This window comes from Rhinatrema bivittatum, chromosome 4, assembly GCF_901001135.1.
Source record: "Rhinatrema bivittatum chromosome 4, aRhiBiv1.1, whole genome shotgun sequence".
Classification (NCBI taxonomy): Eukaryota; Metazoa; Chordata; class Amphibia; order Gymnophiona; family Rhinatrematidae; genus Rhinatrema; species Rhinatrema bivittatum.
The window spans coordinates 256,882,265-256,909,995 of NC_042618.1; the positions used below are offsets into that span (position 1 = coordinate 256,882,265).

The 27,731-nt window shown below is 49.4% G+C and overlaps 1 protein-coding gene across 1 annotated transcript in view; it reads right to left on the reverse strand.

Moving 5' to 3' along the window:
* The window catches only part of SMC1B (structural maintenance of chromosomes 1B), a 941,781-nt gene that overhangs the window by 85,512 nt on the left and 828,538 nt on the right, over positions 1–27,731 (reverse strand).

Genomic DNA, 27,731 nt, shown 5'->3' on the forward strand with positions numbered 1-27,731 from the left:
ACTGTAAACCGATATGATGTACCCACGAATACCAGTATAAAAAAAACCCCATTAAATAAATAAATAAGGACAAAAATTGCATATTTTAACCATGGGCTTTGCACCAATTCTCAGAGCAAAAGTATGTGTATGCTTTCACTTTTAAATCTGCTGCAAGTATAAAATATGCACAGTCACTTGCACCTGTATTTTTGGAAAATAGAATTTTGTTGGAAAAGTACTTGCGTACAGCTGGAAATGCTATCTACACATGTACTTTTTCCCTTCTAACATAAACATGCCCCTAGTGACGCCTTGCCTCAATGTGGCTAAAATCTGCATACTGTGGAAGTGCTTTTAGCTGCCTTGAAGGAAGACAATTTACCCTAGAGTCATTAACCTCCTGGGTGAGAAGCAAACAAGAGCGAGCTACTAAGGAACAACAAAAAGCGATCTGCAAGGTCATTGCTACAGCTTCAAATATTTACTTAAGGATATCTCAATCTTTTTATCATGAGCATCCTTCAAGAATGCTCCTCCTTCCACAGGAATAGTAGTCCACTTGGAGACTGTAAACAGAAGTGCATCTACCTTCGGAAAATATAAGTGCTCTCTTACCACAAAATCCAGATGGTACAGGCCTTCCAAAATCTGACCCCCTTTGAAATTAGCCTCTGGGAGACCCCACTCAAGATCAATCAATTCTTGAATGGCCTCCATCACAGGGAAAAAACCAAGATGGGATTTCTCTTCGGTCCTTTAGCATTTCAAAGGTCTGGGAGAACAGAGCTGGCAGTTCCTCTATGAAAGAACCGTAGCATATTTCTATATGGTTCTAATCCTGGAGGAATTTCACCATCCTGAAAAGAGTCAGGATCAGCACCATCATCCATGCCATCCGGATGATGGCACGCCTGAGGCGTGCATCTAGCTATTTTTAAATTTATTTTTTTAAATAAATACTTCCAAATTCGGTGCTCAAAAAGTAGGCGCCCAACACTTAGGCACCTAAGTAGGCATCGCAAAGATAAGCACCCTAAAAAAGTAAGCGCACAGTACAACTTGTGCGCACAGGTAAGTGTGCGGCCACTATAGTGCCACGTAACTTGGACGCACAGACTATAAAGCCTGACTGTGCATCCAAAACCTGGGAGCGAAACCTGGACGCACAGCTAGATACACATGCCAAACCGACAAACCTGTAGAGGGTAGCATGAGAAAGCGCGCGAAATGCTGTTGCGACCTACCATGCAGTGTGCAGCGAAAAAGCCTCAGAGTGGGGCCGAGCCTAAGGAGGCTGCTCATGTCCCTTGACCTCCCATGAAACTGGACAAACATTGGAACGGCATGCTGAGCATGGAGACCGGGGGAAGGAGGAAGCCCTAAACAACAAAAGCCTCCAAGTCTCTGTATATTACATTTTTTTTAAAAACTTACCTTAGCTCAGCCTTACCTGGTTGAGTACAAAGACTGTCTCCGGCTGCGGGGGAGAGGGCATGTGCCGTCACTGCCACACTCAGCTTCCTGCACCCACTGCCTTTCAGCTGCTTAAGCAGCTAAGACCAGCTGAAAACCAGCTACTGGACCAAGGCACTCACCTGAGGGATCACGAAAATCACCTCAACTGGGGAAAGGACCATTTAGTATCACCGCAGGAGAGTGGGGAAATCAATTCTATCTTTTATTTTTTTTAAATTCTCCTTCTAAAATCTGAAGCAATCCCCAGTAGGGAGATGCACATCCACCATCTTCTGGAGGAGAATACTGGCAGGCTGATGTCACTGCAGAGGTGTATACCCTGTGATGTCAGTTTGCTCCATCTCAATCTGCTAGTAGAGGTGCATAACCCACTTGTTCTGGATGTCACTGCAGAGGTGTATACCCTGTGATGTCAGTTTGCTCCATCTCAATCTGCTAGTAGAGGTGCATAACCCACTTGTTCTGGATTCATCTGACTAGATGCTAAGAAAAGGCCCAGTTTTCCGAGAAGGTCCTAGACTGGTATGACAGGATTCATGGGAAAAAAAACCTCCCAGGAAAAAATGTTTCCTTAAAAACTTAAGAAGTTGCCATACTGAGTCAAACTGAGGGTCCATCAAGCCCAGCATTCTATTTCCAACAATGGCCAATTCAAGTACTTGACAAATATCCAAATAGTAAATAAATCCTATGCTACTAATGCCAATAATAAGCAGTGGCTATTCCCTAAGTCAAGTTGATTAATAGCAGTTTATGGACTTCTCCTCCAGGAACTTAGACAAACCTTTTTTAAACCCAGCTACGCTAACTGCTTTAACCACATCTTTCCTTTTCACCCTGCTACACCAGTTCAATCCAATCTAAACAGGTGGGAAGCACCCAAGCCCAATTATTTAGGAAGTAAGGGCTGCTTTGAGAACCCCAGTTCCAAAACCTGCGTCCTCCTTAGCAAAAACATCCAATCTGTAATGCTTTACAAATGAATGAAAGGACAACCTAGTAGCCATCTTGCAAATGTCTACCGCCCAGGAAGACGACTCTACCATAGTAGAATGAGCATGAATAATCTCAGGGGCGCCCCAGCCTTTGAGTATATGCTGAAGTGATTGTATCCTTGATCCATCTAGCTATAGTAGCTTTGGAGGCCGCCTCGCCGTTATATGGCCCTCCAAACAACACAAACAGCTTGCCTGTTCTGTGCAAATAATTTGTCACCTCTAAATATATGATGAGCACCCCATGAACATCCAGAAATCCCAAAGACCTGTTATCACCTTTATACTTGTCCTTCCAGCATTTTTGCAGGACAACTGACAGATTTAATTGAAACATCAACCGCACTGTTGGCAAAAATAAAAGCACAGGATGAAAAGACACAAAATTGGAAGCTATGACCAGGAAAGGAGTCCCCTGCAAGATAAGAGCCTAAATCTATGAAATATGGTGAGCTGAACAGATTGCTACCATAAAAGCCATCCTCATAGTAAGATCCTTAAATGAAACATGTTTCAGGGGCTCAAAGGGAGACAAGACTAATGCCTCTAGAACCAGAATAAATTTCCAGAGGAACCTTAGGTCTAAAAGAAAGCGGTTATCTTAACTCCCTAAGAAACCTGGACACAGCCAGATGGGCTGCCACTGAAATTCCACAAATCTTGCTGCTGTAAAAGGAGAGAACTACAACTTGAACCTTCAGAGAATTCAAGCCCTTTCTTAATCTAACAAAGCATAAAATGCAGGGAATATCAGAAAGCTAAGGAGAAACAGACCGATCTTTTCAGATCGCTTCGAACATGCATCAAACCCAAATATAAGCCAGAGAAGTTGATGTCTTACAAGGCCTGAGTAGTGTGGAAATCACTGAAGAAGAGTGGCCTCTTTTCCTCACGCATGGCCTTTTAAGAGCCAAGTCATAAGATAAAATGGAGAAGGATCCTCTATAAGATCGGGTGCTGTACCAAAAGCCCCCAGGTATCTGGCAGACGCATGGAAAGGTAAATCTGAAACCTCAACAGATCTGCATACCATGCTCTCAGAGGCCAGAACACCATGATTGCGCTCCATTTGATCCAACATTGAATCCTGCCGATCAGTGGACAAGGAGGGAAGACATAAAGATGCTCCCTTTCCAGCTGAGGCTGAATATGAGCATCTATGCCTTTGATGCTGAACTCCTTGTGACAGCTGAAGAACTGGAAGATTTTAGAATTCTTGCACATTGCCATTAGATCCATGTGAGGCAAGCCCCATCTGAGTTCTATGCAATGAAAAGCCTCTTGGATGAGTTCATTTGCCTGCATCCAGAAGATTCCTGCTCAGGTAGTCTGCTTGCACATTTTTCTGTCCCACAGTATGAGTCACTAATAACAGTTCCAGATTTGTGACCAGAGTATCCACTGTAACAAGCATCTAACTGATGCCCTGGAGAAACTGAGGCATCCGCGGGAGATTGACACTAAATGCTGACACTTCTGTCAAAAGCGCTGCACCTGAGGGCTCCTCCAGCACATGCTCTGACTTCGGATAAGCTAAAGGAGCTTTGTCTGACGAAGAAGGAATAGCAGTCAGCATAGCAGAGGTCTTGGAGCACTCCCTGGAAATTCCCCCACATACACGTGGATATGCCTGTATTCGGAACAGAGAAGACTCACAGCAATAGTAGCTCTTCTGCAGTCGCATCCACCAAAGTGGCGACTGCGTTTTGGCTTCTCCATAAAAGCTTAACTAACACCCTTGGCACAGTTGAAGATGAAAAACTGCTGCTATCAAGCCTCTTCTCCAGAGAAAATTTACCCTGCCAGACCAGGAAAAACTGCAAGCAGGTCAATCGCTCAGCCTGATTCAAAGGCCTTTTCCAACTTTTTATATATATATTTTTTAAAATGCTAAGAAGTCTGCCAGGCAGATTGGGGAAAGGGGAGGAGGGCATGCAGGAGGATTCCCTCAACAGCACCTGAACCCTTTCTTAGCAGGCTTGTTCTTCTAGATGTACCAGTGGCCTGGCTCTAAGCAGGGTCAATGCTTTCCAAGAAATCCTGATGCACTGCCAATGAGTCTTACCATCTTCTGGAGGTACTGGGTTTTCTCTGTGCTGTACCATGTCTATGTGATGGCAATGATGTCCCGGAGGAAGTCTATGCACTCTGCCTTCATCTGCAAGCAAGGGGACATTACTCATCTGTTTGGATTGGACTGGTTTAACAGGATGAAATGGAACTTGCTCTTAATTCTAGAAGATTTATGGGGCAATATTTTTCTCAAGATCACAATCCTTGGGTATGGGACTGAAGATGAATTCCCCATCCTGGGTTCAAGGCAACTGTTGTAAGAATATTCTTATAATTGGGAAACTGAGAAGACCATGAGTGAGACTGTCTGATAAAATAACTGAAGAAGACAGCCATTGAGTCACTTGGGTCCATTGTAACTACTGCTCCCATTGGGCTCACCAGATGTAGACATACTAAAGGGGTTATGTAAATTGAAGCAGTCATATGCCCCATTCTGAGACAGAGCAAGCAGATGAAGTTTTATTTTGAAAAAGAAAACATACCATGGAAATTATTTGGTTGACCATCTTTTGGTAGAAAATTTTATCCTTGAGTGGTGTCTAAAAGTGCACTTGTGACATTCAGATGAAGAGATAGAATAAGGTTTGATTTTGAATAGCTGATGGCAAATCTTATGGCTTCCAGGACTTGAATGCTGAGTTGGAGGGATGTTTATTGTGAGATTACTTACCTGATAATCTCGTTTTCCTTAGTGTATGCAGATGGACTCAAAACAAGTGGGTATAGTGTGCTCGTGCTAGCAGTTGGAGACGGATCTGACGTCAGCACGGGTACATATACCCCCACAGGAAGTAAAGCAATTCAGTAATCTTCCTTGCAAAGCTGTTATAGCTATATGAGTACTGACCGATCGATTAATTAAACAGGATTACCCTGACCGGTTGATCGTAGTTGGAGACCGCCAGGATTCTCAACCGGAAGGCGTTGACACCCGGCAGGGTGGATGCCCTATGTAATAAACATGGCTTACCTTGAGCCTGTGAAATCCCATGAATATTGGCAGCCGGGCGGGATGCTGAGTCCATCTGCATACACTAAGGAAAACGAGATTATCAGGTAAGTAATCTCTACATTTCCTAGCATTTAGCAGATGGACTCAAAACAAGTGGGATGTACAAAAGCTACTCCTGGACTGGGCGGGAGGCTGCCCGCGGTCCGTGCAGGATTGCCCTCGCGAATGCGGTGTCCTCCCTGGCCTGGACATCCAGACGGTAGAATCTGGAGAAGGTATGGAGGGAGGACCTCGTCGCCGCCTTACAGATCTCAGCGGGCGACAGCATTCGAGTTTCTGCCCAAGAGGCCGCTTGCGCTCCGGTAGAGTGAGCCTTGACCTGTAGAGGCGGTGATTTTCCCGCATCTACGTAGGCTGCCTTGATAACTTCTTTGACGCAGCGGGCGATAGTTGCCCGTGAGGCCGCATCCCCTTGCTTCTTCCCGCTGTGTAGAACGAACAGATGGTCCGTCTTTCGTATGGCTTCGGACACTTCCAGGTATCTGGACAGTAGCCTGCCGATGTCGAGATGGCGTAGCAGTCGACCTTCTTCTGACGTCTTCAAACCGTCTGTGGTAGGTAAAGAGATGGTTTGGTTGAGGTGGAAGTGCGAGACTACTTTGGGTAAGAAGGAAGGAACTGTGTGAAGATGGATGGCTTCTGGCGTGATTCGGAGAAACGGATCACGGCAAGACAGTGCTTGTAGCTCTGAGACGCGGAGTGCTGAGCAAACAGCCAGCAGGAACACCATCTTCAAGGTTAACAAACGGAGGGACAGGCCTCGAAGTGGACGGAAGGCGTGTTCCGCTAGAAAGTCCAAAACGAGGTTGAGGTTCCACAGAGGTATGGGCCACTTCAGTGGCGGACGAATGTGTTTGACTCCTTTCAGGAAACGTGAAACGTCTGGGTGTGTGGCGATGCTATTGCCGTCACTCTGTGGAACGTAGCAGGAAAGAGCTGCCACTTGGACCTTGATGGAATTGAGGGACAGACCCTTCTGAAGACCATCTTGCAGGAAGTCCAAAATGATAGGAATCTTAGCGGCATGTGGATTGGTGCTATGAGCTTCGCACCAAGCTTCAAATACTCTCCAGATCCTTATATAGGTTAGTGATGTGGAGAACTTGCATGCTCTGAGGAGTGTATCTATTACCGGCCCTGAATATCCTCACATCTTCAGTCTAGCCCTCTCAATAGCCAGACCGTAAGAGAGAATTGAGCCGGATCCTCGTGGAGTATGGGACCTTGTCGCAGCAGGTCCCTGTGCGGAGGCAGGGGTAGTGGAGTCCCTGCCAGCAATCTTCTCATGTCTGCGTACCAGGGTCTTCTTGGCCAGTCCGGGGCCACTAGAAGAACTAGGCCTCTGTGCCGCTGAATCCTGTGTATAATGGCGCCCAGCAGGGGCCATGGCAGAAAGGCGTACAGCAGGATCCCCTGGGGCCATGGTTGTACCAGTGTATCGATCCCCTGAGACAGAGGATCCCGCCTGCGGCTGAAATACCTGGGTACTTGAGCGTTGGACCTGTCCGCTAGTAGGTCCATGCCCGGGGTCCCCCACCGATTCACGATCATCTGGAACGTCATGGGTGACAGTTGCCAATCCCCGGGATGTAGGCTTTCTCTGCTGAGGAAGTCTGCCGCGGAGTTGTCCTTCCTGGCGATGTGGACGGCGGAGATGTCCTGAAGATTGGCTTCTGCCCAAATCATCAGGGGAGTGATTTCCAGTGACACTTGTTGGCTTCTGGTTCCGCCTTGTCGGTTGATGTATGCCACCGTGGTGGCGTTGTCTGACATCACTCTGACTGCTCGGTGTCGCAGTCTGTGGGCCAATCGCAGGCACGCTAGCCTGACTGCCCGTGCCTCTAGTCGGTTGATATTCCATCCCGACTCTTCTCTTGGGCGGTGAGTCCTTCGCAATGCGCGCCCCAGCCGCTCAGGCTGGCGTCTGTTGTGAGCAGGGTCCAGGTCGGAGAGGACATCCTGGACCCCCGGCTCATGTGGCTTTGCTGCAGCCACCATCGCAGCTGATTCCGTACCCTGGCTGGTAGAGGTAGGTGTACGGTGTAAGTTTGTGATCGCGGGCTCCACCGGGATAAGAGGGCGATTTGTAATGGCCTCATATGCGCCCGTGCCCATGGTATCACTTCCAGAGTGGATGCCATGAGGCCGAGGACTTGCAGGTAATCCCACGCTGTGGGCCGGACGGCGCGCAGCAGGGCCTGTAGCCAATCCTTGAGCTTTTCTCTTCTTTTGGTAGTCAGACTGATTCTGTCTGCCTGAGTGTCGAACAGGACTCCTAGGTATTCCTTCGACTGAGATGGCTGTAGGGAGCTCTTGCTTAAGTTTACTACCCATCCTAGGCTCTCCAGGAGAGCGATCACTCTGCTGGTTGCCCGATGGCTTTCTTCTGGCGATTTTGCCCTGATCAACCAATCGTCCAGGTAGGGATGGACGAGAATTCCCTCCTTCCTGAGGGCCGCCGCCACTACTACTATTACCTTGGTAAAGATCCGTGGCGCTGTGGCTAACCCGAAGGGTAATGCCCGAAACTGAAAGTGTTGGCCCAGGACTTTGAAACGTAGGTAGCGCTGATGATCCCGATGGATTGGGATATGCAGGTAGGCTTCTGACAGGTCTGTAAGAAACTCCCCTGGCTGTACTGAATTTTTGACAGATCGCAGAGTTTCCATGCGAAAGCTGGGTACCCGTAGGTAACGGTTGACGGACTTGAGGTCCAGGGCCGGAAAGTGCCCTCCTTCTTGGGCACTATGAAATAAATGGAATAATGCCCAGAATTTATCTCCCCTGCAGGCACTGGAATTATGGCCTTGAGGGAGAGAAGCCTCTGTAAGGTAACATCTAGCGCCGTCCTCTTGAGGGGTGAACAAGGGGATTCCACAAACTTCTCTGGCGGGAGCCGAAGAAAGTCCAGGTAGTACCCCTCTCGGATGATGGTGAGGACCCACTGGTCCGAGGTAATCTCGGCCCACTTGCGGTAAAAGAGGGTCAGCCTGCCCCCTATGGCTGCTACCCCCGGATGGGCCGACTGATTGTCATTGTGGGGTACGGCCGGGGCAGGAACCCGAGTCGGCTCCCCTCTTATTGTGCTTAGGCCGAAAGGACTGGTTCCTGGCCTGTGACCGAGGTGCCTGGTAGCGAGCCCCGTAAGGGTTGAAGCGCTGAGAGGTTCTACCTCTGGATGGTCTAGAAGATGGGCGCTGCCTCCTGTGTGGCCTGTCTTCTGGTAGACAAGGTAAAGGAGAGGCGCCCCACTTGTTGGCCAGCTTCTCCAGGTCGCTGCCGAACAGGAGAGATCCCTCGAAGGGCATTCTCGTGAGACGTGTCTTGGAAGAGGAGTCGGCCGACCAGTTACGTAGCCAGAGCTGCCTTCTGGCTGCCACTGAGGATGACACTCCCTTGGCTGCCGTACGGACGAGGTCGGAAGCTGCGTCAGTAAGGAATGAGAGAGCTGATTCCATCCCTTCTCCCGGGGCGTTGTTCTGAGCCTGAGATAAGCAGGAACGCGTCACCACCGTGCAGCAAGTCGCAATTCGTAGGGACATGGCTGCCACCTCAAAGGTCCATATGCCGGTCATGTGTATCCTTGAGGGCCGTCCCTCCTTCCACCGGGATGGTGGTGCGCTTCACAATCGCGCTGACCATGGCGTCTACCTGAGGGCACGCCAACAGGTCCTTAGTTGCCGGGGCTAAGGGGTACATGCCAGCCAAGGCCCGACCCCCCTTGAATGGAGCCTCCGGTGCAGCCCATTCCAGATCAATTAACTGCTGTGCCTCTTGTAGGAGGGGAAAGTGGTGAGAGGTTTGGCGCAGGCCTTCTAACAGGGGGTTCCCTCTAGGTTCCCCTGGGGTGTCATGGCCCGGAAGGGCCAGTTCCGACAGGCATTGCGAGATCAGGTCTGGAAGATCCGCTCTGGTAAAGAAGCGCCTCATGGTCCGATAAGGTTCTACCCCCCGAGGGAAGCTCTCCCTCCTCGGGGGGCTCCTCTTCTTCTGCCGGGTAGTCTGAATCCCCATAATTGGGGCTATCAGGTGGCGAGTGGCCGCGCCTAGGCCTCGAGGGTCCAGGTGCCAGGTCATTCTGGACGTACGGACCCGGTCGGGGAGCTGACTGCATTCTGACAAAGATATGAATCCCTTTGAATAACTCCACCCAGGAGATCGAAGCCATATCTGGCCGCATGGGAACCAGGCCCCCCTGGTTCACTGGCTGCTCCCCGCTGCTTGCTGGCTCCTGAGTGTTCCCTGAGGAACCGGCAAGAATGCTGGGCTGTGACCGACCCTGGCCCGGAACTCCCAGGGCCTCTTCACATTGGGCACATAGGGAGTCTGCATCCTCATTCTGTGTGGCCCTGAGGTTGCATGCAGAGCAGAGATCGATGCCTGATTCTGGAGATGCCGGCACTGGCGAAGCCTGGTCACCCTTACTCTCCATGCCACCAGTGAACTCAATAAGAGTCTGTGTTATGCGCGAAAGCAGGCGCCTGAGATCAGTGCTCAGCAACGTGCAGCTATAAACGGGCACCTATCAATGTGCGCCTATCTAGCAATGTGCGCCTATGATCTATGAACGTGCGCCTATCGCCGTACGCGTAGCAACGGACGCCTATTGCCATGCGCGTAGCAATAGGCAAGACGCTTCAAGTAAAATATGATGGCGAGCAGGCAAACGAAATGGCGACTTACTAAACTGGCCGCCCCAGAGGCACACTCTGCTTCTCCTCGGATCCTCGGAGACCAACAAGGAAATGTATACGCCTTACCTTGTCTTCGGCGCTTCCCGGCTGAAACCCGGGCGGTCTCCGGCTGCGGGGGGAGAGGGGGAGTACCTTCACCGCCGCGCTCGAGGAGGTGCACCCGCTGCCTCTAGGCCGCGCCCGAACTCGTCTCGCTCGGGGGCCAAGTCCACGCCGGGACCGAGGCTGCCTCTAGGCCGCGCCCGAGCCCTTCATGCTCGGGGGCAGGTCCCTGCCGCGAGATGGCCACCGGACCGAGGCGCTTACCTCCGAGGGACCACGGAAGTCACTTCGGGAAACTCCACTGGGGGAGGGACCAATTGGTATCACCGCAGGAGTGCGGGGCACGTCGTTAGTAGATATTGTCTAAAAATTTAGTCGTTAGAATTTGGAAGAACGCTCAGCGAGCGTAAAGGATCTCCAAACTGCTTTGGAGACGGAAATTACTGAATTGCTTTACTTCCTGTGGGGCTATATGTACCCGTGCTGACGTCAGATCCGTCTCCGACTGCTAGCACGAGCACACTATACCCACTTGTTTTGAGTCCATCTGCTACACGCTAGGAAAGCTTTCTTTAGAGATGAACTCTTTATAAGCCAGTTGTCTAGAAACAGAAAAACATGAATTCCCATTCTGTATAGATATGCTGCATCTACTGCTGCATATTTTGTAAAGACTCCGGGAGCTGACGAGAAGCCAAAAGGCAGAATCGGAGACTGGAACTGTTGTCACAGTTGACAGTAAAGTAATCTCTACTGATTGTGATGGATTAGTGATTTATAAGGATCTGTCAAATATAGAAAGCACAGATAGTCGGTTTTGCTAAGAAGAGAAAGAACAGTACCTAGGGAATTCATTTTGAATTTCTTCTTTCTCAAGAATTTATTCATTGTGAGGGTACAGAATGGGATGTAAACCTCCTCACTTTCTGTGAATGAGGAAATGCTTGGTATAAAAACCACAATACCAAGGAGCCTTAAAGTCTCCATAATGCAGCACTGCCATACCTTTTTAAGCCTGCCTAACCTATTACGCCCTGCTTCAGCTTGGAGTCTCATTCCATGTTGTGGCCATTCTGTTACCTAAGCCTTAGCTACTGTTTGGCTTTCTTTTCTTTGTGTGGCCTTCTGTTTTTGTTTGTTGGTCTTGTCCTTGTGTTCTGTTTTGTGGTGCACTCCTGTGTCCTTGTCTTGTTTGTCTGTGGGCACTTTTCTGTTTTCCCCTTGTTTCTGCAGGTCTGTTCTGCGCTAGTGGGTGCCTTCCTGTTCTCCTGACCCAAAGTGCACCTCCACTTGAAGTCCTGCTAGCCACAATATAAAAGCTCAATCTGAGGGGGAGATGGCTGGTACAGGTGAAGATTCTATCCCTAGCCAGTCCTGTCTTGCACTGCTCCTGTCCTGGGGGTTACTCTTATACCAGCACCTGTGCCCCAACACCCCACCATTTCTCAGAGGCAGATAGAGATATCTGCTCCTATGAGTGATGTTCCTAAGTCTTTTCAGATCTTATTAAGAGGGGAAGGAGAAGAAAGGTGTCTTATATGAAATGGAGAAAGTTAATCCCAAGAGCTAAAATGACAAAGATAGAAGGGAATGAACTGGATCAGAAGGACTATGTGATCCTTTCTGAGCAGGAGTCATCTGAGTAGATGGCACAGCATGACATTCTAGAATGGGTTGGACCAATGAAGCAAGATAGAAGAGACAGGTGGAAGTGTCAATTTCTTTTTAGGTAGTTTGCAAAGATATGCCTGAAGCATACATCCATGTCCTGTGTAACCAGCTGTAGCTGGTGAAGAATTATCTGGTTTTAAGATTCAGAAAAGAAGGTATAGAGTCCTTGGAAGACTTTGGCAACATGGCAGAGCATGAAGTTTCCAATCATGAACACTTTGGAGAAGGTTTAGAAGGGATCAATACAATTAGGTGCGGATTTTAAAAGGTTACACATGTAACCCCGAATAACTGCTCCTGCGCACGCCGAGCCTATTTTGCATAGGCCCGGCGACGCGCGCAAGCCCCGGGACGTGCGTATGTCTCGGGGCTTGAAAAAAGGGGCGGGGAGGTCCCGGGGCGGGACCGAGGCCTCCGGCACAGTGGCCGTGCCGGGGGATCGCGCGCCGGCACTTGGCCGGTGCTCGCAACCAACTTATTTAACAAAGGTCGGGGGGGGTTTAGATAGGGCTGGGGGGCGGGTTAGGTAGGGGAAGGGAGGGGCCTCGGAGGGAATAGAGGAAGGCTGCGCGGCTCGGCACGTACCTCTTAAAATCCGGCCCTTACTCTTTTGGAATCCTGACCAAAAAAGTGTTTGCGATGATGCTCTGTTGACACATGCCGAATGCTGACATCGATTTGTTTTGAGTTTGCTACTGCTGGCGTCAATAAGTGCCCAGACGGAGAAGAGGAAGCCTTTATATCGGGGCACAGCTGTCGCTGCATCATTAATTCTCATGAACAAGACAACACTCTTAGTGGATGGCTCAATTTGCAAACAAAGTCCCTGGGGTTTTTCATGTTAATGTTTTACCAGTGCAAAAACTTTTGAAAAGTGTCCTCTTTATGAAGCAATTATTAGAATAAACAAATAAACTTGTTTAGACTTACAAATTAATACTAATATAGATTTTGTATAATCCTTATGTTTACAATATACATACAGGAATACTGAAGTAATTTCTGCTTGATACTTAGCTGTTTTCTACTAGAGTAATTCTTAACCTGTAAGTGTCAGAAGCACAGCCAATTCATGAAAATTATTAATATGTACTTAATTTCTATTTTTGTGGAAGTAGCTCAATAATTATTATATTTGTATACTATGGAATGAATTTTCATTGGTTTATGTGAATAAAAACATACGTGTACATGGTATTTTAAAAACAAAGGGGTCGATTTTAAAAGGCGTGTGAGCGTGGTTCCCAGCGTGCGTGCATGTTATAAAATTTGGTTCCCATGCGCACATGCATGCCAGATTTTCATGTCCATGTGCACATGTGCAGGCAGGTTGCCTCCTCTGCGTGCGGGGGGGATTTTTTAAAAATACATGTGGCGATGCGATTGGGCATAGACCAGTTCCCTCCCAGTCCGCTCCAATTAAGCAGCGGACTGGGAGGGAACTTCCCTAACCCTACCCTTCCTGTCTTTTCCCCTTTCCTTCCCAACCCCTAAACCTTCCCTAGCTATCCCACCATTTTTTGTTTTGATACTTTCTGCTCCTCTGGAGCAGAAGTAAATTCTGCGTGCCTGCTGGCTGCTGTTGCGCGCTTCCCCAGGACAGCATCTAATAGCGCTGTCCCGCCCAAGCCCGCCCCTTTCTTTAGGCCCTGCACTTGTGCGCATATCGGGGGTTATGCGCATGTCCGGACCCATTCTAAAATGCGCCTGCAAGGTCCGGCCATGCGCATAAAAGAAAATTATTCCTTACCTGCTAATTTTCGTTCCTGTAGTACCATGGATCAGTCCAGACAGTGGGTTATATCCCCCGACCAGCAGATGGAGTCAGAACAGAGTTTGAGAGCGTCAGGATATAGAATAGTGCACCCTCTGCTGGAGCTCAGTATTACGCATAGCAAAGCCCAAAAGCAAAACACAACATTTTGGATCCAGATCCGTCCCCAAAAAGGAACAGAGAAAGATATAAGTAAACAAACGGTCAACGGGACCACCAACAGTCAACTTGTGAGGAGCTGTGAACAGTAACAATAATCAGAGACAAACAGAATGAAAGTTACCTGGAAGAATCCGAGCAGGACCTAATGAAACCCCTAGTGGCGGGCGTCTGGACTGATCCATGGTACTACAGGAACGAAAATTAGCAGGTAAGGAATAATTTTCTTTTCCCTGTATGTACCTGGATCAGTCCAGACAGTGGGATGTACCCAAGCTTCCCTAAACCGGGTGGGGTCCTGAGAGACCTGCTCGGAGAACTTGATCGCCAAAAGAACCCGTGTTCTGAGGCGCCAGGTGTAGTCTGTAATGTCTGGAAAAAGTGTGCAACGACTTCCACGTCGCCGCACGGCAGATTTCCTGGGAGGAAACAGAGCGAGATTCCGCCCAGGACGCCGCTTGGGATCGCGTGGAATGAGCCGACACGCTGCGAGGCGGCACCCGCCCCGCCGCAATGTAAGCCGATGAGATGGCGTCCTTTATCCAGCGCGCAATAGTCGTCTTGGATGCCTGAGAACCTCTCCTCGGTCCTGACCAGAGGACAAACAAATGATCGGATACCCGGAAGTCATTGGTAACCTCCAGGTAACGGAGCATCACACGCTTGACGTCCAGGAGCCGGAGAGACCGGGGTTCCTCTGGAGCGAACGCTGGAAGCTCCACCGTTTGATTGACGTGGAAGGCCGAGACCAGCTTTGGTAGGAAGCATGGCACCGTATGAAGGGAAACCCCGGAGTCGGAGAAACGCAGATAAGGGTCCTGGCAGGACAAGGCTTGGAGCTCTGAGATCCGGCGAGCAGAAGAGATGGCTACCAGGAAAACCGTCTTGAGGGTCAGGTCCTTGAGGGAGGACCCCCTCAGGGGTTCAAAAGGAGGGCCCGACAGCGTTCACAGCACCAAGTTGAGGCTCCAAGAAGGGAAAGGATCCCTGATCGGTGGCCGTAGGTGTTTGGCACCCTTCAGAAAACGTGCGATATCCGGCTGTAGGGGTAGAGAGCAGTCCTTCTGTACCAAGACATTCAAGGCCGCCACCTGAACCCGGAGCGAATTATAGGCGAGACCCTTATCCAGACCATCCTGTAGGAAATGAAGTATCAGCGGGACAGTCGCCTCCATGGTTTGGACCCCGCGGTCGGAGCACCAGGCTTCGAAGACCTTCCAAACTTGAACGTAAGCGACAGAGGTCGAAGGCTTGCGGGAATGAAGCATCGTTGAGATCACTGTCTCTGGGTAGCCTCTGTGGCGGAGCCGGCGCCGTTCAAAAGCCAGGCCGCAAGACAGAAGAGTTCTGCCTGGAGGAAGTGACATCACTTCCCATGCCGGGAGACTTTTAGCGGAGCTCTCTGCCCCCGGAGCTATTTAAGCCAGAAACTTGCATTTAAACCCCTCGTTTTTCGGCGAACTTTAGCCTGTCCAGCTGCGGATATCAGTGGGAACATGGCCGGGAAAGAAAAACCAGTGGACTTTAAAAAGACTCATACACAAAAGGTGGCGAAGTCCCGGACCCTACGGACTACAAAATGGCGGTGGGAGTGGAGTCGGAGGAATCGGAGACCGAGGAGCCCAATCCGGATCTCGTGGACTCAGATCGACCGCTGCGTGCCGAAATGCGCTCCTGGTTTATGGAGCTGCAGAAAGACATCAAGGTATTCAAAAGTGAAATAGCTGAAACGCTGCAGGAAATACGTGAGGACCAAGCGGCCCTAGGCCGCAGGCTGGATGAGGCGGACACGCGGCTGGACGAGCAGGAGGAAAGATGGCAGCTACAAACTACGGAAGTTGCAGGGTTAAAAACAGCTCAGACAGATTTGGAGGATAAGCTAGAAGACCTGGAGAACAGGACTAGACGTTGCAATCTCCGATTTAAGGGCGTACCTGAAAAAGAGGAGTACCAGGACTGTGTAAGTCTCATTCAAAAAATCTGCCATCTGATCATGGGGAACCCGGTGACTGAAGATGAGGGCACGGCCACTGAGCCGGAGATTGAGCGAGCGCATAGGTCACTGGGACCCCAGGTTGGAAATAGACCACGCGATATCGTGGTCTGCTTTCATTCCTTTGCGTACAAGGAAAAACTTGCAGCGGCAGCCCGGCGACAAAGAGTGTGGATTTGGGACGGAAACGAGATCTCCATATATGCGGACTTAGCCTCAAGCACTCTACGCAAGCGCATATCTTTTCGTCCTGTCACCACAGCACTTACCACTGCTTCAATTCGCTACAGATGGCTTTTTCCTTTTAGCTTGTGGTTTCAGGTGGAAGGGAAATCCTATAAAATTCGCACGCTGGACTCCGCAGTACCGGTCTTAAAAGAACTGGGACTCAAGGTGGAACTACCGGCATTAAAGGAAGCGGGATCGGCCAGCTCTAAACCAGCGACCCCTCAATGGCAACGGGTCAACAACGGAGGGCGTCGGCTTCGTAGAAATGCCAGTGGAGCAGGGGTGGCTGCAGTTGGCACCTGAACTGCCTGGACAGTATATTTGCTGTGTTGCATAGAATGGTTTTATAGCTGCGTATATGCTATGTTTCCACCCATTCTACCTGTTAGGTTTGGCAAGTGCGTGGGTAAAATCAGTTTCAGTTTTCCACGTTTAAGCTAAGTAGTCAGCAAGGGATGCTTCGGGGGCAAGAGAGAGAGCAACGCCCTCTGGCATGGTTTCTTCCTCTCAACTTTTTTCCTGGAGGGTGGAAATCCATCCGGGGTATTCTGGGGAGGGGGGGTGGGGGGTTTTTGCTTCACAGTATCCACACTATTACTTTGGAGGGAAGATTTACTGGACCGAGAATGGCTTTGGGTCTACAAACGGTGGGGAAATATACGGACCACTAATGGGCGGCGCTGGGTTAATTCTGCAAGCTCAGACCGCTCTCGTTTGTGGGGAGAGGTGAAGGATGTTGAACCTAATGGCATCTATCACCTTCCTTTCGCTTAATGTTAAGGGTTTAAACTCGGGCAGGAAAAGGAAGCTTTTATTCCAGGAGGTGGAGCGTTTATCTGCTGGGATCGTTTACTTACAGGAAACACATCTTCTTAAGCGGTATGAGGGCCTATTACGTTCTAATATATACCCAACTCAATTCTGGGCGGCAGCGACCCCTGATGCAAGGTATTCAGGTGTTGGCATTCTCTTTCATAAAGATATATCATTTGAAGTACAGAACATATGTTCCGACCCTCAAGGCAGGTTTTTACTCCTTAATGTGGTAATAGGTGGGGAACCTTATACTTTGTGTTCTGTATATGGTCCCACCTCTCAGAAGGAAGCATTTTATATTAAGTTGTATCAGATATTAGCGGCTAATGCAATGGGGCGTGTTATTATGGGAGGGGATTTTAACTTGACGCTCAACCCTCGTCTGGATAACTCTACTGGGTCCAGTTCTGACTCAGCCCCTGCTTGGAAAGCTCTAAGGAAGATCCTCACCCTTATCGCGGGAGTGGACGTGTGGCGCTCCCGTTATCCCTCTTCCTGTTGCTATACCTTTTTCTCGCCCCCACATAATAGTTATTCCCGATTGGATATGTTTATGATTGACAAAACTAAACTTAACGCTGTACAAGCTGTAGATATTGAGCCGACAGTCTGGTCTGACCATGCCCCCATTTGGTTTACATTAGATGTTGGTCAGTCTGACGCCGGCCAACAATTTTGGCGGTTGACTGATTCCTTGCTGGAAGATAACCTTTTCCAGAAGCAGATAGCTCGGGAAATTCAGGATTACATTCATCTTAATGATACAGGAGAGGTGGGGGATGGGGCGGTGTGGGAAGGATTGAAATGTGTTTTGTGGGGAACTTGCATAGCACGAGCATCCTATGTCAAACGATGTCGGAAGAGGGAGCGCCAGACTTTGTAGCAGATCTATCCAAATTGGAAAGGGATCATATGCGGGGAGGGGGGATTTCTACAGCACTACGGGATCATATACAGGTACTTAGGGATAAGATCATGGCTCTAGACTCTGCTCGGATAGCCTATCAATTGGAAAGAGCCCAACAGCAATTTTTTGAGGGAGGGAATAAAGCTGGCTGATACTTAGCGCAATGTCTTAAAAGGAAACAAGCCCAGGCTCACATTTCTAAAATCAAGGCTAATTCGGGGGGATTTTGCACTGATAATACCTCAATTAGACAATGTTTTCATAATTATTACTCGACCCTTTATAAGGCGGATACTGATATTGAGACGGCCTCGGTTGCAGCTTACCTCTCCCAGATACCTCTTCCCCAGCTGACCTCAGCTCAAAGGCAATTTCTGGATGGAGATATTACGTCCATAGAACTAGAGGAAGCTATTAATTCTCTAAAGGTAGGCAAATCGCCGGGACTTGATGGTTTTACGCCACGGTTCTATAAACAATTTGCGGCGGCCTTGTCCCCTATTTTATTGAAGTTTTTTAACTCCCTTCGGACAGGATCCTTCCTGCCGGCACAGACTAATATGGCTGGGGTTACCTTACTGGTCGGGATCCTACTGACTGTGGTTCGTATAGACCCATTTCATTGCTAAATATTGATGTTAAGTTGTTAGCAAAAATATTGGCGAATCGCTTAAATTGTTTCATTACTCACTTGGTAGGGGTCGACCAGGCTGGTTTCATTCCAGGTCGCACCACTGCTGATAATGTGCATAAAATTATTGATACAATATGGTTTGCCCAAAAACATAGACTTCCTGCGTTGGCTTTGTCAATAGATGCGGACAAAGCGTTTGACCGGGTGCACTGGCCTTACCTATTCCAAACATTGGAATGCATGGGTTTTGGCGCCTCCTATTTGCAGTGGTTGGGTCAGCTTTACAATTCTCCCCAGGCCTGTTTAAAAATCAATGGCGGTTATTCAGCTCCCTTTGATGTGCGAAGGGGGACTAGACAGGGGTGTCCGCTCTCCCCCGCTCCTTTTTTGCACTATTCTTGGAGCCGTTTGCCATTAGCATACGCAGAAATACGAATATTTCCGGAGTGCCCATTGGTGATCTCACAGCCAAAATTTCTATGTATGCCGATGACATAATATTTACCCTCACTGATCCAGCACATTCTCTAGACGGTGTCATTGATGAGATGGAGGCTTTTGGGAGGGTCTCTGGCTTCACAGTTAATTGGGTTAAATCGGAGGTCCTTAATATCAATTTACACTCCCGATCGGCTAGTCAATTGCAGGAGCTGTTTCCTTTTAAGTGGGCCAAATCACAAATTAAATATTTAGGGATCCAGTTGAGTGCCACTCAAGATTTATTTAACATAAATTACACCCCTCTTTGGGGTAAATTGGCTAAGGATATGGAGGAGTGGAGCCGCTACCAGATTTCCTGGCTAGGAAGAATGGCCGTTTTCAAGATGAATATTCTCCCTAAAATATTGTACCTGTTCCAGACACTCCCGGTTCAGGTCCCTGTATCTGTGTTAAAACAGTGGCAGAGGTGTTGTATGAGTTTTATCTGGGGGGGCTGCAGGCCTCATGTGGCCAGGAGAGTGTTAACCCAACCTAAACGTAAGGGTGGCTTGGGAGTGCCAGACCTTGCCTGCTATTTTAGGGCGGCTCAGTTCAAAAAATTGGTAGACCTCCATCTTACCAGACAACCGAAGCAATGGGCGCTTCTCAATCAGGAACTTATTGGTGATATCCCACTCCACAGTTTTATATGGCAACCTAAGCACACTTGGCTGGTAGATTTGGACGTGGTATTGCCTCCCTCCACACTCATGCTGTTTAGTGTTAGACCCGCCCCCCCATGACGTCACTAACATCGGACAGTTAAGACAGCCTCAACACCAGGCGTCACGTGTGGGAAGCCAGATAACATCAAGGGGCACCCTGCAGCGTTTCTCACCCCACAGTCATGGGAGGGGAAGTGAAGGAAACAGCTTGATCTTCACCTGGAACTGGAAAGAAGCAGCGATGTAAGTGCTGCGTTCGTTAGACCCGCCCCCCCATGACGTCACTAACATCGGACAGTTAAGGCAGCCTCAACACCAGGCGTCGCGCGCCAAAGGCGCGCGACAAAAGTGCTCTCCCCTTTATGCACCCCTTCGTGCAAACCTTTGTGTATATGTAAAAATTTATTTTTATGTTTCCTTTGTTAACTAAGCTGTTTCATTGTATTCGACTAAGGAATTTTTTCCTGCTTTTTCTGTTTCACTGTAAACCGGCATGATTTGCATTTAATGCAAGAATGTCGGTATATAAAAGTTAAAAATAAATAAATAAAATAAATAGTGTATGGCACCGCTATGGCGCTTCGCTGGTGGGCAATAGGGCGTATCATTTTAGCACTTATATACATACCAACAAAGCTTTTTGCCCAGGCTTTGAGAGCTCGGCTTACTCAGTGTGGAAGAGGCGAGGAATTCTGACCTGGGGGCACATTTGGGGTAATTCCTCTTTGCGCCCTTTTACTGATCTTCAGCGGGCTTATGACTTACCTGAGTCGGCCAAATTCTGCTACTTACAATTGGCTCACTTTGCTAGAACTAATTTGCTGGCCACACATTTTGCTCAGGGTGAGTCTGATTTTGAAAAGTTATGTGAGAGGGCTCACATTTGTACTAAAATATTGTCCAGGCTGTATCAAATGTTACTGTTACAGGATGACACCATGTATACATTTCAAAAGGCCTGGGAGCAGGACCTTCAGGTTAACTGGACCCCCCAAAAATGGAAATCGATTTTTCAGAATCTGGGCAGGGGACATATTGCTCCCTCTCTAATCGAAAATTCTTATAAACTTTTATACAGATGGTATCGGTGTCCTTCTCACCTGCATAAATTTATGCCCTCCTATCCAGATACCTGTTGGAGAGGTTGTATAGAGGAGGGTACATTCTTCCATATGTGGTGGACTTGCTCTCATGTCAGGATATTTTGGGGGTTGGTGTTCTCTTGGTTACGTGAATTCTTACCTGGATTGCCTGTTTGCACACCTGCACAAGTGTTACTGGGAGGGGGGCTGCCTGGAGTGTCACAACCTGGTCACCAGTTAGTTCAATATGTCTTCACAGCCAGTCGCTGTGAGATAGCACGTTTGTGGAAATCCCCTAACCTTCCTACGATAAAGGATATCCAACACAAAGTACAGAGGATTTATTTATTATCCCAATTTACCGCGAATAAACATAAAAGAATGTCGCGCTTTACATCAATCTGGCTGCCCTATCAAAAATGGCTTACCAAAGTGGCTGGGGTACCAGCAACCTGAATACTGCATAGCTTCTGCATAGACCCTTTGTTGCTGTGCGTCCCTAGGGAATCTTACAATGGTTTAGTAGCATTCAGGTGTGGGAAGCATTTGTTTTTACTTCTTCTCATTTCTGTATACTTGTGAAGCATGGGGGGGGGGGGGGGAGGTGTAAGGGTTAAATGAACCATGAAAGTTACGGTATAGGATAAAAGTCTGGATCTCTTTATATTGCTTATTGGTTTCTGTTCCTGGTTGCAAATGTTCATTCTGTTTTCTCACTTGACAATTGCATACCCGGTTTGATGTGTATTTGCCTGTTGGTTCAATAAAAATCTTAAATCTTAAAAAAAGAAGAGTTCTGCCTGCTCGAAAAATACCGGCCCCTGACGCAGAAGATGAGGAAGATGGGACAGGCGAAGTGGGCCGTCCACCGTCATCTGAAGTAGATCTGCGAACCATGGCCGACGGGGCCATTCCGGGGCGACGAGAATTACAGTCCGTCAATGATGTTCCAACCTGCGGAGAACCTTGCCGACCAGAGGCCAAGGAGGAAACACATAGAGCAGTTGATCTGATGGCCACGGAAGGGCGAGGGCATCCACCCCCTCCGCGCCGCGCTCTGTTCTGCGGCTGAAGAAGCGTGGAGCCTTGGCGTTGAGAAAGGTCGCCATTAGATCGAGGCGTGGAGTCCCCCAACGACGGACGATGAGATGCATTGCCTCGTCGGAGAGAGCCCACTCGCCGGGGTCTAGCTGTTGACGACTCAGGAAGTCCGCCTGAACGTTGTCCACCCCGGCGATGTGAGAGGCCGCTATCTGGACGAGATTGCTCTCTGCCCACTCCATCAGGGGAGTTGACTCGAGGGAGACATGCTTGCTTCTTGTCCCCCCTTGACGATTGATGTAGGCCACGGTGGTGGCGTTGTCCGAGAGGATCCTCACCTCTCTGTGTCGCACCAGGGGAAGAAAACGCTGGAGAGCGAAACGCACGGCTCTCGTTTCCAGGCGATTGATCGGCCACTTTGCCTCCTCTGGCGTCCAAGTCCCCTGCGTGGCGCTTCTTTCGCAGACAGCGCCCCATCCCGCGAGGCTGGCATCGGTGGTCACCACCACCCAATTGGGAACCTCGAGCGAGACTCCCCGAGCCAGATGCGAGGGGACAAGCCACCAATCCAGGCTTTTCCTGGCTAATGGTGGAAGCGGCAGGATCACCTGATACTCCTGGGAGACTGGTTTCCAACGGGATAGCAGGGACGCCTGCAGTGGACGCAGGTGTGCAAACGCCCAGGGTACCATGTCGATGGTGGAGGCCATTACTCCCAGGAGCTGCAGATAATTCCAGGCGGTTGGTTCTTCCAAAACCGAAAACCGAGACACGTGCTCCCTCAGGGCTTGCGCCTTGTCCTGGCGCAGGAACACCATACCCCGCCGGGTATCGAAGCTCACTCCTAAGAAATCCAGGTGTTGCGAGGGCACAAGGGAACTCTTTGGAAGGTTCACCACCCAGCCCAGAGAGCGTAGGAATTGTACTACTCTGGCCACTGAGGTCTGACCATGTGAGAAGGACTTCGCTCGAATCAGCCAGTCGTCTAGGTACGGATGTACTAGGATACCCTCCTTGCGGAGGGCCGCCGCCACCACTACCATGATCTTTGTGAAGGTCCGAGGTGCGGTCGCCAAACCGAAGGGAAGCGCCTTGAACTGAAAGTGTTGACCGAGAATCTTGAAGTGAAGATACCGCTGGTGAGCCGGCAGGATGGGAATGTGCAAGTATGCTTCCGAGAGATCCAGTGAAGCGAGGAATTCTCCCTTGTGCACTGCGGCAATCACTGATCGAAGAGTCTCCATGCGGAACCGGCTGACCCTGAAGGCCTTGTTTACCTCCTTCAAGTCCAGGATGGGCCGAAAGGAACCGTCCTTTTTGGGAACGATGAAGTAAATGGAATAGTGGCCCAAGCCCACCTCGTCGAAGGGGACGGGAACGATGGCCCCTATGTCCTGCAGTTGGTCTAGTGTTTGTTGAACCGCTATCCTCTTGAGATCCGAACCGCAGGGGGAGAAGATGAACCGGTCCTTCGGGGGGCAGACAAACTCCAAGGCGTAACCGTCTCTTATGGTGTCCAGCACCCACTGGTCCGTGGAGATAACTGCCCACTCCTCGTAGAAGTCCATGAGGCGGCCTCCGATCCGGGGAGGTGAGAAGTGGGCTCCTTTGGCATCATTGGGAGGACTTTGTGGGCGGATTTCCCTGCCCTGGACCCTCTCTCGCGGGCCTCTGCCCACGAAAGGAACGAGACCAAGGCTGGGATCTTGTCGGCTGTGTCCGGGAACCGGACTGCCGGTAAGACCTATAACGTTGCTGTGCCCTGGCCCTGGTTCTACCGGAAGAAAATGACCTGAAGGAACGCTGTCTATCCTCCGGCAGCCGATGCACCGAATTTTCCCCCAGTGACTTGATGATCTGATCCAGGTCCTCTCCAAATAAAAACTTCCCCCTAAAGGGGAGGGAGCCAAGGCTCGACTTGGAAGAAGCATCCGCCGCCCAGTTGCGAAGCCACAAGAGCCGTCGGGCTGCTACAACCGAAACCATGGACCGCGCTATTACGCGAAAGAGATCATACAAGGCGTCTGCCCCGTATGCTATGGCAGATTCCAGACGGTCCGCCTGGGCGGCCTCTTCGTGGGGCAACTCCTGAGAGGTGAGAAGCTGCTGTACCCAGAGTAAGCTGGCCCTTTGCGTGAGCGAACTGCACATCACGGCCCGCATACCTAGGGCGGAGACTTCGAAGACCCTCTTGAGGAAGGTTTCTAGTTTACGGTCTTGCGTATCCCGCAGGGCCGTTCCACCTGTGACCGGGATGGTCGTCCTCTTGGTCACTGCCGACACCGCTGAATCCACCTTGGGCACCTTGATAAGATCCAAAAAATCCTCAGGGAGCGGGTATAGCTTTTCCATGGCGCGTGTGACCTTCAAGGACGCCTCGGGAGTGTCCCACTCCCTGGTGAGAAGCTGTAGGAAGGACTCATGGATAGGGAAAACCCTTGCCCTAGGACGGAGGGCGGCAAGTACTGGATCCCCTTTGCGAGAAGAGGTGGTGACGGCAGGAGCCACAGGGATCGGCGGATCTGGAGGTGGGTCGAGGTCCAGCTCCTGAATAATATGGTGGATGAGTTCATCCAGCTCTTCTTTTTGAAAAATCCTTAGGGCTCGAGGGTCGTCCCCCTCCGTATGTCCATCTGGATGCGCCTCCGGGGGTTCCGGGGAGTCGTCTCTCACCGGCGAAGCCGCCCCCGTGGTACGCTGGGGTGGCACGGGAGAGGGACCCGGCAGGGATCCAGGCGTAACGGGCGAGGCGGTGAGACCAACAGCAAGTTCAGGAACCTTGGGGGGAGGGGCCCCCAGGGGATTCGGCTCCTGTGCTCCCATACCCTGCAAATAAGCCATGTGCATTGCCAGAATAAAATCAGGTGAGAAAAACGGGGAGCTGATTGGAATCCCTGGGGGGGGGGGACCGTCCTGGGAGCCCCGGTCAGGCAAACCCCCCGCCGGGGGCAGAGCCTGTTGAAAGCCAGTGCAACCAATCCTGTCTGCATCTGGGAGCGAGTCCACTCACGCTGTCCCCCTAAAATGGCCGCCGTTCCCGCCAAAGGCGGCGTCGTGGCCGGCCCGCGCCGCCCGGGCTGAGGAGGAGGCAGGTCCGAAATCGCAGCGGAGGACTGCAGGGTGCCTTCCCCGTCGGGGAAGCACCGCTCACAAAGCCCCTCCCTCAGAAATTGATTCCCCGGTTCGCCGCAGGCCTCACACCTCGAGGACCGCGGCATGTCAGCACCGGGAAAAAAGCCTCGGGGCAGGGGGGGGGGGGCCTGGAATGGCCCTAACAACCCGCCGAAGGGGTCCAGGAACTGTGGGGGAAAACCCCCGTTTCAGTTGAGCACACACCCGCGGGCGGAGCTTGCGAACCGCGGGACCCACAAACGACGCGTGGAGCGGCTGGAACCACCGGCATCCACCAAAAAGAAGCAAACCTGTGGAGAAAGAAACTCAAAAAACTTCCACTTACCCCAACGGAAGAGGAAAGGAGTACAGAATAGAGAAGGCAGAGCCACAGACACACGCCTCCTCAAAAATTGAAAAGTTTTTTGTTTTTTTTTAATTTTAAGGATCCAAAATGAAGAGAAACATAAGACAGGGAAATACTGTGGAGAAAAGAAAGAAATAACCAAAAATGAAGAAACCCTGTCAATCTGGGGGAGCTAGTGGATCCCCCTGCTCACATCTGCTGGAGTCAGAAGAATACTGAGCTCCAGCAGAGGGTGCACTACTCTATATGCTGATGCTCTCAAACTCTGTTCTGACTCCATCTGCTGGTCGGGGGATATAACCCACTGTCTGGACTGATCCAGGTACGTACAGGGAACCCCCGATTTCACAGCATGTAGGGCTTTGAAAATTCAGGCTAAAGTGAGTACATGTGCACTCACCAGATTGCACAAAACAGTGATTACATACTAAGTGGGCATGTTTTGGGCATTTCAGGTCTTGGTTTCATGTATGCCCATACTTTGGTATTTTATAACTGATGTACTTGTGATCAGCATTAAACATGTGCAATCACTTTTGCATTAGCTATTTGTTTTTTTTAAAGATCTCTTTATTAATTTTTCAAAAAAATCAAGAAAACCTTGATACATGAAAACATAGCAAATCATATTACAAATACAAATATAAGAAAATTAAAAAAAAACACAAAATTACATATACAATTTGCTATTATTTAGTTCACATTTTGTGGAATAAATATTCTATTACTCAATATGCAGCCATCTTCTTACATGACTTTGATCCTAAAGTATTATGAACCAGTGTTATGACTGTTGCTGCCAGATGTCTCCACTCCGCCCTCCTTACCTCTCTGGCCACTCCTCCCGCGGTTGATGGACATCTGACTGCCGCGGCCTCTGCCTGCCGTCCTCTCGGGCATCCCCGGTCCGGCTTGGGAGCTGCATTCCGCCATGTTGTTCAGCTACCATAGGGTGCACGCGTGGCCCTGCTTCTTATTCCTTCTTTGGTGTGAACCTCAGGGGCGTCCCCCTGTGATGACGTCATGCATCCCGGATACAAAAGCCTACTCTGTTTGCTAGCTATTCGAGTTAGCAAGGGACTCCTTATGGATGGGATTCACTCTCCGTACCTAGCTACTCTGCCTCTCCTTAATTGGACTTACTCTATCGGGGTACCCGCTCCTCGGGGGCCTCTCTCTTTTCTTTCAGGTCGCTATCTGGAACCGGTACTCGCTCCTTGAGGGCCCATGTTCCCGGACTCACTGCCTGAGCTCACTTCTGCTTGGAAGAAACCGCTGCCTACACCATCAGTGAGTTACCATCTATATTCTCTCAGAGCTGTTCCCTGGAACCAGGTACTCGCTCCTCGAGGGCCTGTCTCTATTCCAGCTTCTGTGTTACCTTCCGGGAGAAACCGCTGTGTGAGTAATCAACCAACGAGGCTCTATACCAGAACCCTGTGTATGCTCCACTGTACTCACTATCTCAGTTTCTCTCCACTACAGCACAGGTATTGAGGGATCACTGTTCCAGTATCCTGAGGGACTAAAAGCCCAGCCGGGCTTCATCTCTATTCACTACTGCCACCTCTGGTGGCTTCTCAACTCTGTTTAATAAAAGATAATTCTGTGTTGTGTGTCCTAAAGCTGAGCCTGACCTGTGGCCCCTCACGGGACTCCCCCCCCATGGACGTGGTCACCTGCCACAGTGTCCAAGGGTCCACCCAAAACCATACAAACAATAACACAGAGGCTGTTGTAATATTCCTATTCTGTAAGAATCTTTTCAATTGTAGTGGATAAAAATATATTTAATTCTCACCAGTTTCATAACACACATATAGAAATTTTAAAAGAAAATCTGCACCAAGAGCAATCACTCTCTGTTTTTAAAAGAAGCATCTTCCTTCTACGAGTGTTTCCCTAACAATGTCAGGGAATACAGCTATTTTCTGCCCCAAGAAAAAAGAATCCTTAATACAAAAAAAACAATCTCAATTGTTTATAGGATTCATGTGTAAAGCTTACTAACAAAGTAATAACTCTATTCATTATATTTGACTACGACTGCTCCACAAAAGCTATAAGGGTAAAACTATTAAATGACAACTCAGCCTTACCAACATTTTCTTCAGAAAAACTACTTTTGAAACTGAAGGAATTAATTTTTTAAAGAAATTTTCAAAAAATATAAATAAAACCTATTCAGCATTTCAAAAGGTGTAATCAAGGAACATCTAGGGAAATTTAAAAACCTCAAATTCAACCTCCTAGAACAGTTTCCTGCATTCTCTAACTTCTGATGCAATAGTTGGCTATCTTTCATCAAAGCTACATTTACTCCTAATGGCAGTTATTTTCTCTTCTCATCATGCTCTTTGATTGATTGTGAATGTTCATTCACCTGAGCAGACAAAATGCCTAAATAGTTCAGCATTGGATCAATCCTAGATGTTACAGACTTCTCTAAATTGACAACTGCAGACCATAATACTTCTAATGTAATTACTGCAGGCCTTTCAGGCAAGCTTGACCTATTGCCTTGGA